Consider the following 19,384-nt stretch of genomic DNA (forward strand, 5'->3'; position numbering starts at 1 on the left):
GAAATCTCAAAAAAATTGTTAAATATATTATTTTGTGGTAAATAATAAATAGTTTAGAAAATTCCAAAAACTGTGGAAAAGCATAAAGAAGGAAAAGTTATCACTGTTGCTACCTCCTACAGGTGACCGCTGTTAACATTTTTGTTATTTGTCTTACTAATTTGGAGTGATAAAATTAATCATTTTTATGTTGATTTATTTTGATGCACCATGTACTCTTGAAGTTGCTATTTTTAAAGTTTTTTTTTAATATGTGTACAGATCTTTAGGTTTCACAGAATAAATTCTAGAAAATAAAATTACTACGTCTGGTAATATGATTATTTTATTTCTCTTGCTAAATTACACTCTCCTCCCTAAATCATATTATCTGCTGGCAATGACACTGTATGGGATTTCACAAACCTTTACTGCTCTGGTCTGTGTCTGTATACATATATAAACTTTCATTTTGGAAATTTTTAAATAATCGTAAGATGAAAGACAATAATTTAATGAAACATCATGTACCAATCACCCAGCTTAAATAATTATTATCTCATTGTTTCATCATTATCTATACCCACTCATTCCCTTTATCCAGATTTTTAAGCAAATACTGGATATATATGTGTGCATGTAAATAATTTTTATTTTGAAACAATTTCAGACTTATGGAAAAGTTGCAAGAATCACACAAAGAATTTTCTTTAAACCTTCACTAGAATCTTCGGATAGTAAAGTTACCACATTTTGTTTATCATTTCTCCCTCTTTATACATACGTGTGTGTGCGTATGTGTGTGTATGTGCGCGTATACATATATAGAGAGAGAATTGTTTGAGAGGAAAGTGCAGATCTTATATCTCTTTACCCTTAAGCATTTCACTCTGTCATTCCCAAAATCACCCAGAGACGTTGTTTTACCATAACCAGAATACCATTATTGCCATAGAGAAATAATACTATTTAGTTCAGCGGTCAGCAAACAATGATTCTGGCAAAATCTAGCCTGCCACCTGTTTTTGTGTGGTCCATGAGATAAGAATGATGTTTACATTTTTAAACTGTTGAAAAAATTAAAATAATAGTAATTACTTCATGGCACATGAAAATTATATGAATACCAAACTTGAGTGTCCATAAAGTTTTAAAAAGCCTTTTTTTTTGGAGATAATTGCAGACTTATAGAAAATTGCAAAAATAGTGTATAGAGTATCTTGCACCCTGCTTCCCCCAGTGATGACATCTTATGGGAGTGCAATGTTAAGACCACAAAAAATGACATTGGTTCAATATTATTAACTACACTACAGAACTTATTCAGTTTTCACCATTTTTTCATGTATTCTTGTGTGTGTGTGTGTAGTGTATGCAATTTTAACCTCTGTACAAATTATTGTAACCACCGCTGCAATTGAAATATATACCTGTTCCATCAGTACCAAGAAAATCCCTTCTTCCTACCCTGTGATGGTTAATTTTAAGTGTCAATTTTGATAAGCTATGGTACCCTGCCATTTGGTAAACATCAGTCTAGGTGTTGCTGCAAAGATAGTTTTTAGATGTAATTAACATTTAAATCAGTAGACTTTGAGTAAAGCAGATTACCTTCCGTAACATGAGTAGATCTCATCCAGTCAGTTGACGGCCTTAAGAGAAAAGCCTGAGATCCCCAGAAAAGGAAGGAAGTCTGCTCCAAACTGCCTTCAGACTCAAGACTGCAACATCAACTCTTGCTGCAATTTCCAGCCTGCCAGCCTGTCCTGCAGATTTCAGACTTGCGAGCCCTGACAATCTCATGAGCCATTTCCTTAAAATAAATCTCAGTCTCTTTCTCTCTTTCTGTCTCTCTCTCTCTCTCTCACTCACTCTCTCTCCACACATCCTATTGGTTTTGTTTCTGTGGAGAACCCTGACCAATACATACCCTTTTATATTTGCACTCTCACTAGACCCTATCTCCTGGTAAACACTCATTTTCTCTTCTCCATCTCTATAGTCATAAATAAAATTTTAATTGAACGTAACATGCTTATTCATTTACATATTGTCTATGTCTGCTTTCACCCTACAATGGCAGAGTTGAGTAGTTGTGACAGAAACCATATGGCCTGCAAAGCCTAAAATATTTACTATCTGGTTCTTTACAAAGGAAGTTTGTTGACTGCTGATCTAATCAATAAACTTATTCAAGTTTCACCAACTTCCAAAACAGGCTCTTTATAGTAAATTATTTTTTCAATTTAAGGATTTAATCTAGAATAAAGTGCTCCATTTAGTAGTCAAGTGTCTATAGTCTCCATTAATCTGTAATGGTTCCTAGCCTTTGTTTTTCATGACCTAAGCACATTTAGAGCCCAATTATTTTGTAGAATTTCCTTCAAATTGGGTTTTGTTTCTTCATGATAAGACTCAGGTTATGCAATTTTTGGCAAGAATAACACAGAATTTTTTTTGTCCTTCTTAGTATCTTATATCAGAAGACACATGATATTGATTCAATTCATTATTGGAAACATTAAAGTTGATCGCTAGTTAAGGTGGTATGTGTCAGAAATTTTCTCTGTAAAGTCACTGTTTTCCTCTTTTTCATTGATAAGTATCTCATAAGAAGATACATTTAGAGATTATATGAATTTCCTATTCCTCAACAAACTTATACCACCAGGTTTAGCATCAATTGGTGATTCTTACCTGAATCAATTCTTACAATCATGGTTGTCACCTGGTGATTTTCTAACACCATCATTTCTTCTACATTTATCCATTGACATTCTACTCCAATTCTACTACTTTATAAATAAATAATTCTACTGACATTCTACTACTTTATAAATAAATAACTCCTGTATTTATTTATCCATTAATTAATTTAAATGCATTTGAACTCATGACTTCCTACTTTATTCATTGGGTTACAATCCATTATTACTGTCATTAATTTTGATGCTCAATTTGGCTTGAGTTTTGCCAATGCCTTCTCTTCAAGGTGGCTTCTACGTTCTTTTGAAATGTGCCCACAATTCTTTGAGCACTTCCCTACTTTTTTCTTACTTTCTGGCAAAAGAAGATATTTCAAGCTCATCTTCTGCTTTCTAATCTCGGTTCTTAAAAACTGTCATTTCTCCAAGAGCCCTGGTTTCTTTTAATGGAGAGTGTATTTACAAACCAAAACTCATTGCTACTAGGGTGCCATTCCTTATAGGCCCTCTCAATAATTACAGCTATGAAATATATGTATGTATATATTTACATGTATACCTATTTTAATATCTATCTATATATATCTATAGCTATATGAAACCATTAGTTCATACTGATTCAAAATCAGTCCAACCCTAAAAGTTTCACCCTATCATTCCTCTTTTTATATTTGTACCTTCCATCTCTAGCAGTGAGATACTTACAAGGCAAAAAGCAAGTGCTGAGTAAATAGAAATAAAATCACTGGTAAGTATAAGCCAAGAAATTATCAGAGATCACACAGGCTTGGGGACCATTTGATTTCCTCCAAGTCAGAGTATAAAGACCTTAGTTTTTGGGTCTGGAATATTCATTAGAGAACCAGAAGTGTCACATCTTAGTTGTGAGGCTAAAGTATCCTTATAGTAAAGGCTATTTTAGATTTGCCTTTAAAATTAATTTTAAAAGTCTATAAAGGATGAAGCTAATCTGCAAGTAACTTAACTGCCTACCAGAACAAAATGCAACATTCCAAGATTCTTTAAAGGAAGACAAGCAACCCCAGCACTCAACAAGCAAATTTCACAATATTTGGCATCCAGTAAAAAATTTCAAGTTATGCAAAGAAGCTAGCTAATATAACCTAGAGAAAAAATTAGTTAATAGAAAAAGACTGAGAAATGGCAGAGATGATGAAATTAGAGGACAAGAAATTTAGGTGAGCTATCATAAATATAATAAATGTGCTGAAGTACTTAAAGCAAAACAGGAATATCATGTGAGGGAAATGAAAAAAAAAGACCAAACATCATTTTGAGTGATAAAAGGTACAGTACCTTAAATTTTTACTGGATGAGGTTAATAACAAAGTAGAACCTGCAGAAGTCATAATCAGTGAACTTGAAGATATAAGCCTCTGTGAGCTTTGGGAATGGTTTGGCTTATAACTCATTTGTTCTTCTTTGCCTGGGTTCATGGAGTCTCCTCATTCTCCATGTGTATCTTAGTATTCAGCAATAGACTTAATGGAACCCCTCTGATGACACCTGGAGCTTTTTCTTTGCCTAGATTTTTCACCTACAGAAGACTTTTTTTCATAGTCTTGCATTGCTTGTACAATGTCTAAAAACTATTTCATTTTTCCTTTTTTCTAGTAGTTCATGGCGGGATGGCAAGCCTGGTTCTAGTTAGTTTATTATGGCCAGAGGCAGATGTTCCCTGTTAGTTTTTCTGGTTGTATCATTTTTACTTTTTCAGAACATGTAATACTCATATATTATTCTGGCATCCTCTTTCCTGCCTATATTTTATCCGTAGATCTATAATTAAATATACTAAATGCTCATCACTTATCCTTTTGCCTATTTTCCCATTCATCTTTTGTTTGAATAAAGATTATCATCTCAACAACTCTAAAAGGGGAATGTGAGCATTCCTTGGATCTTACTCATTTAATTAAAACTTTTTCAATAGCATCGATATTTGAAGGACAGCTTGACTAGATATAAATTTCTTGGTATGTATTTTCTTTCCTTGAGTGCTTTGAAAATGCAGCTCCATGGTATGATCTTTTTCAGAAGCATGATGTTGGACTAATTCATTTGCCCTTATAATATATTAACCATTTTCTTTTAGACATTTGAAAATTTTTGTATTTATCTTTTAACTCCAAAAGTTTTACCAAGATACGTGTCAGAGTTTATTGTGCTGAGCGTATTTTCCCAGGCTCCTGGTGGGCACTTCCAGTTCTTCATTTACAAAAAGCTTTTCTGGACTTAAGTATTAAATATTAATTCTATTTAATTGTTTTGTTTCTTTTTTAGAGACTCAAATTTTATATATTTGAAAAAGAAACCATATTTCTTCTTTGCCTATGTTTCATTTCAACCACATTGGGATACATTTTCTTTCTTTATCTTATTTTTGTTTTGTTGCTTACTTTCCTGCCTTTCTTCAATGCCCTTATTAAATGTCATTTTAATCTACTTTACCATGGATGCCTTTATTTTAGTCTTCATTTCTAAGATGGTTTTGTTTTTTACTTATTATTTTCTGAGTTCAATCGATTCTTTTTTTGTTTCTTCCTGATACATTGTTTGGTCAATTTTTTTTTAATTTTTGAATTTCTGACTCAAAGTGGTTTTTAACTCCTTTGAATGCTTGTTTGAGGATATTGGCATTAATCTGTACAGTTGTTACTGTTTTAATTTGCTGCCCCCCTTTTTTTTTATTTGAAGATGAGGAGCAGAGGTTTCTGTCATCAGAGGCATTTTGATTCTCGTTTTCTATTTCATTTTACAGTAGCTTTGAATATAGTCTATTTTTATCCATTTCATGATTTGGACTCGTTTACAAGATTTGTAGGTGAAGAGTGCCCTCATCTGTATTTTGAAGTAGAATTTCCTTAAATAATTGCTTTGGCTTCCTCCTTCCCTCCCCTTCTGCTGCTGCAGAAATATAGAGAACCTTATAACAGCATTAGCTTGTTAAAGCTGCTTTTGCCCTTTGTCTTTAGAACTCTCTGACCCTCTATGTCTTTTTCTCTTTTTTATCTTGTTTGACTAAGTACGAAGGAGTTGTATGCCCTCTGATATTTTAGCACTTTTTTTTGTCATAACCCCAATTTTCTCTTTTGCTTCTTTGCTCTTTCACTTCTAAATCTCCAATGGTGTCTCTCCTTCCTTTTCACTTACTTTTACCCAAAAAGCCATGCCTGGGCTTTACAAGACAGTCACCTCTTTTGTGTTCCACCTGTATACAGGGCTCTGTCTTGGTTGAAAGTCAATCCTAAATTTGCCACTAGTTGCCCCCTTTTCTCTCTCTATCTTTTTTTTTTTATTGAGGTAACATTGCTTTATAACACTATATAAATTTCAGGTATACATCATTATATTTCAACTTCTGTATACATTACATTGTGTTTCCCACAAAAGTCTAGTTGCCTTTCATCAGTGTACAAATGACCCCCTTTACCCCTTTCAACCACCCTCACCCCCCTTCCCCTCTGGTAACTACCCATCTGTTATCTGTATCTATGTGTGTGTGTGTTTTCTTCCACATATGAGTGAAATCATATGATATTTGTGTTTCTGTTTGACTTACTTCACTTGGGCATAACACACTCAAGGTCCATCCATGTTGTCCCAAGTAGCACTATTTCATTTTTTTATGTCAGAGTGGTATTCCGTTGTATATATATATACCACATCTTCTTTATTCACTCATTTGTCAATGGGCACTTAGGTTGTTTCCAAGTCTTGGCTATTGTAATTGATGCTGCAATGAATATAGGGGTGCATATATCTTTTTGAATTAATGATTTCATGTTCTTTGTGTAAATACCCAGAAATGGAATAGCCAGATGATATGGTAGTTCTATTTTTAATTTTTTGAGGAATCTCCACACTGTTTTCCATAATGACTGTAGCACTTTACATTCCCATCAGCAGTGTACAAGAGTTCCCTCTTCTCCACATTCTCTCCAACACTTGTTGTTTCTTATCTTTTCAAAAATAGCCATTCTGATAGGCATGAGGTGATATCTTATTGTGGTTTTGACTTGCATTTCCCTAATAATTAGTGATGTTGAACATCTTTTCGTGTCTGTTGGCCATCTGTATATATTATTTGGAAAAATGTCTGTTCATATTCTCTGCTCATTTTTTAACCAGGTCATTTGTTTTTTGTTGTTGAGTTGTATGAGTTATTTATATATTTTAGATATTAACCCAGAGAAGTCAAGATGGCAGCATAAGCAGACTCTGAACTCACCTCCTCCCACAGACACAGCCAATTTACAACTACTCATGGAAAAATTACCCCGAGACAGAACTGAAAACTGGATAAGAGGAACTCCTGCAACAAAGGACAATCCTAATTGAGGGGGAAGAGGCAGAAACTCCCTTCTGGAGAGAAAAAACACCTCCTTCACGAGCCGTAGCACCTCACGGCTGCCCGGGAGCAGCCCAAAGGTAGGCAGCCTCCCTGGAGGAGTGGGGCCCTAGGCCGGGGAGCACCCCCACTGTGGGCATTTTGTGGACACAGCAAATCGAGACAAGTGGCATAATATCTGACTTTGCCTGCTACTAAAACATTGGGGAGTACCCCCAGAAAAGCTGGTTCACAAAGACATTAAAACCGGCGCTTTCACCCGTGTCAGAAAGCAACCTAAAATCACCAGAAAGAAAGGTGCACAGTGCTTTGGTGAAAAGAGACTCACCAGATAGTCCCTGAGTGCATCTCGGTGAGAGGCGAGACCTCTCATGGGACTGGGACATTGGCAGCAGCCATTGTTGTGGCCTGGTGTGGGCGTGCTGACACAGACACCATTGGAGTTCTCCCAGGGGCCTGCTAGCCCAGAGTCTGCCCCACCCACTAGAGCACCGATTTAATCCAGCTTAGCCAGGGCAGGCAGCCCACCCCAGAGACTGGTCCTACCCAACAACAAGCCCTCAGGCAACTTGTGGGCCAGCATAGATTGGTGACTGGATTCTCTGCAGCCTGGCAACTGAGCCGACTTCAGTGGGGTAGGGTGTGCACAAGGAGCAGGTGGAGAGTGTGAGGTGGTGGTGGAGTGTGTGGGGCTCCCACCATGGAGAGACTGGGTCCACTTCAGGAGGTCGGGGTGCACACACGGGTCAGGACTGTGTTGACGGTGTGTGGGGACTTGTGGGCTGCAGGGCTTGTCAACTGCAGACACTTGTGCTTCTCAAAGACGCACATAGGGGGTTTGCCCCACCTTCCAAAGCTTGAAACAATCGGGTGCTCCTGTGCCTGAGGCCAGCCCCACCCAGATGCAATCCTCAGAGACCTGACAAGAGACCTAAAGGCTGGAGGCTTATAGCAATTGTAAGCCCCTGAGCCTAACAACCTGCCACGCTGGGGGCCTACTCACTTAAAAGAAATACTGCAACACAAATGTGATATTAGAACTTGCAGCCAACTGTGCTGGGGCTCCCCACACCTGATAAAGAGACTGAAGGGTGCACAACAACTACAAGCAGCTGAGCATTACAACAGCTGGCCAGGAGCATAACTCGGCCTCCCTGGGTGCCTACAGGGAGAGCAAACAGGCCACAATAGAAGGAAACACATAGCCCACATATGGGTCACCCCTGGAACATTGAGAACTGAGGGAAGCACACTGGAAGCCTCCTAAGGCATCACTTACATAAGGTCACCTATCCAAGAGCAGGAGACGTAGCTCACCTACCTAATACGTAGACACAAGCTCAGGGAAAGAGGCAAAATGAGGAGGCAAAGGAATACATTCCAAGTAAGGGAACAGGGCAAAACCCCAGAAAAGGAGCTAAGTGAAACAGAAATGAGCAACCTACCCGACAGAGAGTTCAAACAAAGAGTGTTAAGGATGCTCACTGATCTGGGGAGAAGAATAGAGGAACTCAGTGAGAATGTCAACAAAGAAATGGAAGATATAACAAAGAACCAATCAGAAATGAAGAATACAATACTGGAAATGAAAAATTCACTAGAGGGACTCAAAAGCAGAGTAGAGGATACAGAAGAACGGATCTGTAAGCTAGACGAAAGACTAGAAGAAATTACCCAAGGTGAACAGGTAAAAGAGAAAAGAATTAACAAGAGTGAGGACAGTCTAAGGGACCTCTTGGACAACATCAAGTGCACTAACATCCATGTTATAGGTGTCCCGGAAGGAGAAGAGCGAGACAAAGGGGCAGAGAATCTATTTCAAGAAATAATAGATGAAAACTTCCCTAACCTAAGGAAAGAAACAGACATCCAGGTACAGCAATCACAGAGAGCCCCAAACAAGATAAACCCAAAGAGGCCCACACCAAGACACATCATAATCAAAATGCCCAGAATTAAAGATAAAGAGAGAATCCTAAAAGCCACAAGACAAGTTACATACAAAGGAATATCCATAAGGCTATCAGCTGACTTCTCAGAAGAAACCTTAGAGGCTAGAAAAGAGTGGCATGATATAGTTAAAGTGCTAAAAGGAAAAAACTTACAGCCAAGAATACTCTACCCAGCAAGGTTATCATTCAAAATGGAAGGAGAGATCAAAAATTTCCCAGACAAGCAAAAATTGAAGGAGATTGTCACCAACAAACCAGTGCTACAAGAAATGTTAAAGGGACTGATTTAAGGGGAAAAGGGAAGACCACAAATAGGGAAAATTATCTATTTCCATGATAAGAGGGTAATGGATACCAATGCACAAAGAAAAGATTAGATATGATATCAAAAACATAAAATGAGTGGTGAGGGGAGTTAAATAGTAGAGCTTTCAGACAGAGGTCAAACTAAATAGACCATCAATTCTGTATAGAAGAAGAAAGGAACAGAGAAAGACTACTAAAACACTGAGAAAAAAAAAAGTTAAAAAAAATGGCAGTAAGTACATACTTACCAATAGCTACTTTAAACATCAATGGACTAAATGCTCCAATTAAAAGGCAGAGGGTGGCTGATTGGATAAAACAACAAGACCCATATATATGCTGCATACAAGAGACATACTTCAAACCTAAAGACACTCACAAACTGAAAGTGAAGGGATGGAAAAAGATACTCCACGCAAATGGCAATGAAAAGAAAGCTGGAGCAGCAGTACTCATATCAGACAAAATAGACTTTAAAACAAAAACTGTAAAAAGAGACAAAGAAGGGAATTACATAATGTTCAAGGGAAAATTCCAACAAGAGGATATAACACTGTAAATATCTATGAACTCAATGTAGGTGCACCTAAATATATAAAGCATTATTAACAGACATAAAAAGAGAAATAGTAACACAATAAAGGTAGGGGACTTTAACATGCCACTTACACCAACGGATAGATCATCCAAACAGAAGATCAACAAGGAAACAGTGGCCTTAAATGACACACTAGAACGGATGGACCTGTAGATATATACAGAGCATTCCATCCAAAAACTGAACAATACACATTCTTCTCAAATGCACATGGAACATTCTCCAGGATTGATCACATATTAGGCCACAAAACAAGTCTCCATAAAGTTAAGAAGATTGAAATAATACCAAGCATCTTTTCTGACCACAACGGTATGAAACTAGAAATCAACTATGGGAAGAAAATCAGAAAAGCCACAAATACATGGAGATTAAACAAAATGCTACTGAACAATGACTGGGTCAATGAAGAAATCAAAGAAGAAATCAAAAAATACCTGGAGACAAATGAAAATGAAAATACGACATGCCAGAATTTATGGGATACAGCAAAAGTGGTTCCAAAAGGGAAGTAAATAGCAATACAGGCCTATTCAACAAACAAGAAAAATCTCAAATAAACAATCTGACAATGCACCTAAAGGAACTGGAAAAAGAAGAACAAACAAAGCCCAAGATCAGTAGAAGAAGGGAAATAATAAAAATCAGAGCAGAAATAAATGAAATAGAGACCAAAAAAACAATAGAAAAAATTAATAAAACCAAGAGCTGGTTCTTTGAAAAGATTAACAAAATTGACAAACCTTTAGCTAGACCAAGAAAAAAAGATAGAAGGCACAAATAAGTAAAATCAGAAATGAAAGAGGAGAAATTACAACAGACACCTCAGAAATACAAAAGAATATAAGAGAATACTATGAAAAACTATATGCCAACTAATTCGACAATCTGGAAGAAATGGATAAATTCTTAGAATCATACAACCTTCCAAAACTAGATCAAGAAGAAGTAGAGAATTTGAATAGACCAATCACCAGTAAGGAGATCAAAACAGTAATCACAAACTTCCCCAAAAATAAAAGTCCTGGACCGGACGGCTTCCCTGGTGAATTCTATCAAACATTCAAAGAAGACTTAATACCTATCCTTCTCAAACTCTTCCAAAAAATTGAGGAGGGGGGGAAGCTCCCTAACTCATTCTACGAAGCTGACATTACCCTGATACCAAAACCAGACAAGGACAACAAAAAAAAGAAAATTACAGGCCAATATCACTGATGAACATCGATGCAAAAATCCTCAAGAAAATACTAGCAAATGGCATACAATAATACGTTAAAATATTATACACCATGATCAAGCGGATTTATTCCAGGTATGCAGGCATGGTTTAACATTCTCAAATCAATCAACGTAATACACCACATTAATAAAATGAAGAATAAAAATCACATGGTCATCTCAATAGATGCAGAGAAGGCATTTGACAAGATACAGCATCCATTTATGATAAAAACTCTGAATAAAATGTGTATAGAAGGAAAGTACCTCAACATAATAAAGACCATATATGACAAACCCACAGCTAATATCATCCTCAATGGTGAAAAACTGAAAGCTATCTCTCTAAGAACAGGAACCAGACAAGGATGCTCACTCTCACCACTCCTATTTAACATAGTACTGGAAGTCCTAGCCAGAGCAATCAGGCATGAAAAAGAAAGAAAAGGCATCCAAATTGGAAAGGAAGAAGTGAAACTCTCACTATTCGCAGATGACATGATTTTATGTATAGAAAACCCTAAAGAATCCACCAGAAAACTTTTAGAAGTAATAAACGAATACAGTAAAGTTGCAGGATACAAAATCAACATACAAAAATCAGTTGCATTTCTATACACTAATAACGAAATAGCAGAAAGAGAAATTAAGAATACCATCCCATCTACAATTGCAAAAAAAGAATAAAATACCTAGGAATAAACTTAACCAAAGAGGTGAAAGATCTGTACACTGAAAACTATAAAACATTGCTGAAAGAAATTGAAGAAGACACAAAGAATTGGAAAGATATTCCATGCTCTTGGATTGGAGGAATTAACATAGTTAAGATGTCCATACTTCCTAAAGCAATCTATAGATTCAATGCAATCCCTATCAAAGTTCCAACAACAGTTTTTACAGAAATAGAACAAAGAATCCTAAAATTTATATGGAACAACAAAAGACCCTGAATAGCTAAAGGAATCCTGAGAAAAAAGAACAAAACTGGAGGTATCACACTCCCTGATTTCAAAATATATTACGAAGCTATAGTAACCAAAACAGCATGGTACTGGCACAAAAACAGACACCAGATCAATGGAATAGAATCGAAAGCCTAGAAATAAACCCACACATCTATGGACAGCTAATCTTTGACGAAGGAGCCAAGAACACACAGTGGGGAAAAGAAAGTCTCTTCAACAAATGGTGTTGGGAAAACTGGATAGCCACATGCAAAAAAATGAAAGTAGACCCTTTCCTTACACCATACACAAAAATCAACTCCAAATGGATTAGAGACTTGAATGTAAGACCAGAAACTATGAAACTAGAAGAAAACATAGGCAGTACGCTCTTCGACAGCGGTCTTAGCAACATATTTTCAATCACCATGTCTGATCGGGCAAGAGAAACAATAGAAAAAATAAACAAATGGGACTACATCAAACTAAAAAGCTTCTTCACAGCAAAGGAAACCATCAACAAAACGAAAAAACCTAACAATTGGGAGAAAATATTTCCAAGCCATACATCTGATAAGGGCTTAATCTCCAAAATATATAAAGAACACATGCATCTCAACAAAAAAAAAAACTAACAACCCAGTTAAAACATGGGCAAAAGACCTGAACAGACATTTCTCCAAAGAAGATATAAAGATTGCCAACAGACACATGAAAAGTTGTTCAAAATCATTCACTATCAGGGAAATGCAAATCAAAACTACAATGAGATATCACCTCACGCCCCTCAGAATGGCTATAATTAACAAGACAGGAAACAACATATGTTGGAGAGGATGTGGAGAGAAGGGAACTCTCATACACTGCTGGTGGGAGTGCAAACTGGTGAAGCCACTATGGAAAACAGTGTGGAGATTCCTCAAAAAATCAAGGATAGAACTACCATACGACCCAGCTATTCCACTGCTGGGTATTTATCCAAAGAAGTTGAAAACACCAATGCGTCAAGATACATGCACCCCTGTGTTCATTGCAGCGTTATTCATAATACCCAAAACTTGGAAGCAACCTAAGCGCCCATCAAGGGACAAGTGGATAAAGAAGATGTGGTATATATACACAATGGAATACTACTCAGCCATAAGAAATGATGAAATCCAGCCATTTGTGACAACATGGTTGGACATTGAGAGTATTATGCAAAGTGAAATAAGTCAGAGGGAGAAGGTCAAATACCATATGATTTCCTTCATTAAGTAGTAGATAATAACAACAATAAACAAACACATAGAGACAGAGATTGGATTGGTGGTTACCAGAGGGGAAGGGGGGAGGGAGGAGGGCGAAAGGGATAATTCGGCACATGTGTGTGGTGATGGGTTGTAATTAGTATTTGGGTGGTGAACATGATGTAATCTATGCAGAAATAGAAGTATAATGATGTACACCTGAAATTTATGCAATGTTATAAACCAATGTTACTGCAATAAACAAAAAATTAAAAAAAGAAAGATATTAACCCTTTTTCAGATATATGATTTGCAAACATCTCGCAGTCAGTAGGTTGCCTTTTCATTTTGTTGATGGTTTTCTTTGCTGCGCAGAAGCTTTTTAGTTAGATTTAGTCCCATTTATTTGTCTTTTGTTTTCCTTATCTGAAGATACATATTCAAAAAGATATTGATAAGACTGGTATTGGAGAGAGTAATGCCTATGTTTTCTCTAGGAGTTTTCTGGTTTCAGATCTTACATTCAACTCTTTAATTTATTTTGAGTTAATTTTTGTGTATGGTGTAAGATAGTGGTCTAGTTTCATTCTTTTGCATGTGGCTGTCCCATTTTCCCAGCACCATTTATTGAAGAGACTTTCCTTTCTCCATTGTATGTTCTTGGCTCCTTCATCAAAAATTGGCTGTCCATAAATGTGTGGTTTTATATCTGGGCTCTTGATTCTGTTCCATTTGTCTGTGTGTCTGTTTTTCAGCCAGCACCGTGCTGTTTTGCTTACTATAGCGTTGTAGCATACTTTGAAATCAGAGAGTGTGATTCCTCTAGATTCTCTCTTTTTTCTCAGGAGTGCTTTGGCTATTCTGGGTCTTTTGTTGTTCTGTATAAATTTTAGGATTCTGTTTTTTTTTAATTTTTTGTTTATTGCAGTAACATTGGTTTATAAAATTGTATAAATTTCATGTGTACATCATTATACCTCTATTTCTGCATGGATTACATCATTTTCTCATGTTAGGGTTCTTTTTTTTTATTTCCATGAAAAATATCACTGAGATTTTGATGCATATTGCATTGAATCTGTAGATTGCTTTAGGTAATGTGGACATTTAAACCATGCTAATTCTTCCAATCCACGAGCATGGAATATCTTTCCATTTCTTCCATATCTTCTTCAACCTCTTTTGACAATGTCATATAGTTTTCAGTGTACACATCTTTTGCTTGATTGGTTAAATTTATTCCTACATATTTTATTCTTTTTGTTCTGATTGTAAATGGGATTGTATTTTTGACTTCTCTTTCTACTAGTCTGTTGTTAGTGTGTTGAAAATCAACTGATTTTTGCATATATGTTGATTCTGTAGCCTGCAACTTTACTTAATTTGTTTATTATTTCTAAGGTTTTTGGTGGATTCTTTAGGGTTTTCTACATATAAAATCATGTGTTCTGCAAACAGTGACAGTTTTTCTACTTCTTTTTCAATTTGGATACCTTTTATTTCTTTTTCTTGCCTAAATGCTCTGGCTAGTACTTCCAATACTATGTTGATTAAGAGTGGGAAGAGTGGGAATTCTTGTCTTATTCCTGTTCTTGGGAGGGTAGGTTTCAGTTTTTCACCATTGCATATGATGTCAGCTGCAGGTTTGCTGTATATGGCCTTTATTATGTTGAAGTACTTTGCTTCTATACCCATTTTATTGAAAGTCTTATCATAAATGGATACTGAATCTTCTCAAATGCTTTCTCTGCATCTATTGAGATGGTCATGTGATTTTTTTATTCTTCATTGTGTTAATGTGGTACGTCATGTTGATTGACTTGCATATGCTAAACCATCCTTGCATCCCTGGAATAAATCCCACTTGATGATGGTGTATGATCCTTTTAATGTATTGCTGTGTTCAATTTGCTAATATTTTATTGAGGATTTTTGCATCTATCTTCATCAGTGATGTTGGCCTATCATTTTCTTTTTTTGTGTGTTGTCCTTGTCTGGCTTTTGTATCAGGGTATTTTTGGCCACTTAAAACAAGTTAGGAAGTGTCTCTTCCTCTTCAATTTTTTGGAAGAGTTTGAGAAGGATATGTATTAAAACTTCTTTGAATATTTGGTAGAAATCACCAGGGAAGCCATCTGGTCCTGGATTTTTATTTTTGGAGACATTTTGATTATTATTTTTATCTCCTTACTAGTGATTAGTCTATTCAGAATCTCTATTTTATCTTCATTGAGTTTTGGGACATTGTATGATTCTAAGAATTTATCCATTTCTTATAGGTCATACAATTTGTTAGCGTATAGCTTTTCATACTATTCTCATAGAATTCCTTATATTTCTGTGGTATCTGTTATAATCTCTCCTCTTTTCTTTCTGATTTTTTTTATTTGAGCCTCCTCTCTTTTTTTCTTAGTGAGTCTAGCTAAGAGTTTCTCCATTTTGTTTATCTTTTCAAAGAACCAGCTCTTAATTTCATTGATCTTGTCAATTGTCATTTTATTCTCTGTTTCATTTATTTCCATTCTGATTTTCATTATTCCCTTCCTTCTACTGACTTTGGGCTTCACTTATTCTTCTTTTTCTAATTCTTTTAAGTATAGTGTTAGATTCTTTATTTGAGGTTTTTCTTTTTTTTTGAGGTAGGCCTGTATTGCTATATACTTGCATCTTACTACCTCTTTTGCTCCCTCCCATAGATTTTGGTGTGTTGTTTTCATTTTCATTTGTCTCCAGATATTTTTTGATTTCTCCTCTGCTTTATTCATTGATTCAATAGTTGTTCAGTACCGTATTGTTTAGGCTCCACATATTTGTGACTTTTCCAGCTTTCTTCTTGTAGTTGATTTCTAGTTTCACAGCGTTATGGACAGAAAATATGCTGGATATGATTTTGATCTTCCTAAATTTATTGAGACCTGTTTTGTTTCCCAACATATAGTCTATCTTTGAGAATGTTCTCTGTTCACTTGATAAGAATGTGTATTTTGCTACTTTTGGATGGAACATTCTATAGATATCTATTAAGTCCCTATGGTCTAATGTTTCATTTAAGACTGCAATTTCCTTGCTAACTTTCTGTCTGGATGATCAATCCATTGATGTAAGTGAGGGTATCAAAGTCTCCTACTATTATTGTTTTCTCCCTTTAGGTCGGTTAATAATTACTTTATATATTTTGGTGTTCCTATGTTACGAGCATATATATTAATAAATGTTATGTCTTCTTATTGGATGGGCCCCTTTATCATTATATAATGTCCATTGTTGTTTCTTGTTATCTTTTTTGGCTTGAAGTCTATTTTGTCAGATATGGCTACACTCTGCTTTCTTTTGGATGCCGTTTGATTGGAGTATCATCTTCCATCCCTTCTCTTTGAGCCTATGTTTGTCTTTAGAGCTGTGACAGGTCTCCTGGAGGCAGCATATTGTTGGGTCTTGTTTTTTAATCCATCTAGCCACTCTGTGTCTTTTGATTGGTGAATTCAATCCATTTACGTTTATGGTGATTATTGATATATGAGAATTTAATACTACCATTTTATCTCTTCTTTTCTGATTTCTCTATATTTCCATTATTTCTTTTTCCTTGTGTTTCTCTCTGCCATTTCAGTTTGGTGATTTTCTGTGATGTTTTTCTCAGTTTCCTCTTTTTTTATGTCTTGTGTCTCTGCTCTGTATTTGTTTGTGGTTACCATGAGGTTTGTATAAAAGGTCTCATAGATAAGATACTCCTTTCTCTGTTGATAACATCTTATCTTCATTTGCCTATGCAGGTCCTCTGCTTTTCCTCCTCCTCTTCTATGTTTTTGATGTCAAAAATTATCCCTTTTTATATTGTGAGTTTGTTTACAAATGAAAGTGGTTATAGTTATTTTCAATGCTTTTTTCCCTTTAACATTTATGTTAAAAATAAGTGTTTACTATTCTATTCTGATAAAGAGTTGCAATGTTATGATTCTCTCTGTCTATTTATCACTTTGTTCAAAGCTTTGCATACCTTTGCCTTTTTGTATCAAATAGGAGAGCTTCTTTCAGTATTTCTTGTAAGGCAGGTCTAGTGGCAATGAACTCCCTTTGCTTTTGTTTGTCTGGGAAAGCCTTTATTTCTCCTTCATATCTGAAAGATAATTTTGGCAGATACAGTCTCCTTGGATGACATTTTTCACTTTGCAATATTTTGAATATATCATTCCACTTCCTCCTGGCCTGTAGAGTTTCCTCTGAGAAATCTGCTGATAGCCTAATGGATGTTCTCTTATAGGTTATTGGGGTTTTATTTCCATCACTCTCTTTGATGTTCTTTCTTTGTTATTGACTTTTGACACTGTTATTATCATGTGTCTTGGGGAAGGTCTTTTTGCATGGAGACAATTAGGTGTTTTATTAGCGTCGTGGATTTGTATATTCAGTTCCTTCCCCAGGTTTGGGAAGTTTTCAGTTATTAGTTTTTTAAATAAACTCTCTGTCTCTCTTCTCTCTCTATTCTCCTTCTGTGATATCCATTATCTTTATGTTGCCCTTTCTAATGGAGTCAGATAATTCTTGTAAAATTTCTACATTAAAAAAAAATCCTCGGTATCTTTCCTTTTCTGCCTACCTTATTTCTAGGTTTCTCTCTTCGAGCTCGCTAATTCTCTCTTTCATGTGGTCTGCAATGCTTTCTAATGTACTCTTCATCTCATATATTGAGTTCTTCAGCTCCAGAATTTCTGTTTGGTTCTTTTTCAGACTTTCAACCTCTTTGGTAAAGTATTCAGTCTGTTCATTGATTTTACTCCTCAGCTCATTGAACTGCTTTTCTGTTTTCTTCTAGCTTGTTGAGTTTCTTCATGACTGCTATTTTGAAGTCTTTATCAGTTAGATTGCAATTTTCCATGACTTTATGTTTGGTTTCTGGAGAACTATTATTTTCTTTTTGTGACACCATGTTACCATGTCTTCTCATGGTGCTTGCTGAATTATTTCTCTGCCACCACATTTGTCATAACAAACACTTTTCTTATTTACGTATAGCTTTGTTTGTTTTGATTCCAACTTTTCAACTGATTAGAGACCTTTCTTTTGTTTTTCAGTAGGTGGCACTGTAGCTTCAGTTTTTGTGTCTCTTACCGGAGCTGCCTCTGGCTATATGTGAGGATCTGCACATTCCACCCTCCACCACCTCTGTTAGGGGTATTGCCAGTACTCTTGCTGTCACTGTCTGTGTTTCTGGGGTCACCGATGCCTTGCTGTTGTTGGTGTCACTGCGGCCTCTGGCCTTGCTGCTGAGGGTTTGGGATGGCTGACACGCCTGCCAGATCTAGGGTCACCTGGATTAGAAGTTCAGCCTCCATGGCAGGGGATTGGTGAGAGAGCCAGGTTCATGTGGCATCACCTCTGCTGTTGCTTGTTACCTTGTTGCCACAGATATCACTGCCATTGTGATGTCAGAGTCATGTGCATGCCTCCACTGCTACCAGTGTCTGAGCCATGGCTGTGGGCCTAAGATCATGGTGCTTTGCCTGCACTGCTGCTTCACTCCCCATGACCACAATTGCCACTACAGCTAGCTGGCAAGGGTCACATGTGCAACTCAGCTGCTACCCACTGGGTTCTCTGGGCTCAGCTGCTGTGGCATTGGGTATAGGGCCCTGGGAACCACCTCTGTTTTTCCCCTTCTGTATGCTCCGATCCATCTGTCTTTGTATGTACCAATGTGTGGACCCCTCTGGCATCCTGGTGTGTTGGGCAATGTAGCCTTTGTTAGGTTATGAATGTTTCACTTGTTGTAGATTTCGGGGGAGAGACAAAGAGTTTGTTCCACACTGCCATGATGATAATGTCTCCTCACGTCCCCTTCTTTTTTCCATGCAGACCTTTGCTCTGTGAAAACATTCAGTGGGAGCATGAGAGATGCTAGGACTTGATGTTAAATTTTTTACTTATAGCTAAGTTGAAGTTTGGGCATTTTCTGTCTTCTAGTTATGTCTAGGCTGTGGGGTTTGATAGTTTTATTTGTTCTTCTTCTGTTCTGTATTGCTTTTGGAGGATATGTAGGGACATGTGGATTTAGGCAGCTACCTTTATCATCAGTTA

Source organism: Ceratotherium simum, chromosome 29 (genome assembly GCF_057802395.1).
Source record: "Ceratotherium simum simum isolate JZ-2026a chromosome 29, ASM5780239v1, whole genome shotgun sequence".
NCBI lineage: Eukaryota > Metazoa > Chordata > Mammalia > Perissodactyla > Rhinocerotidae > Ceratotherium > Ceratotherium simum.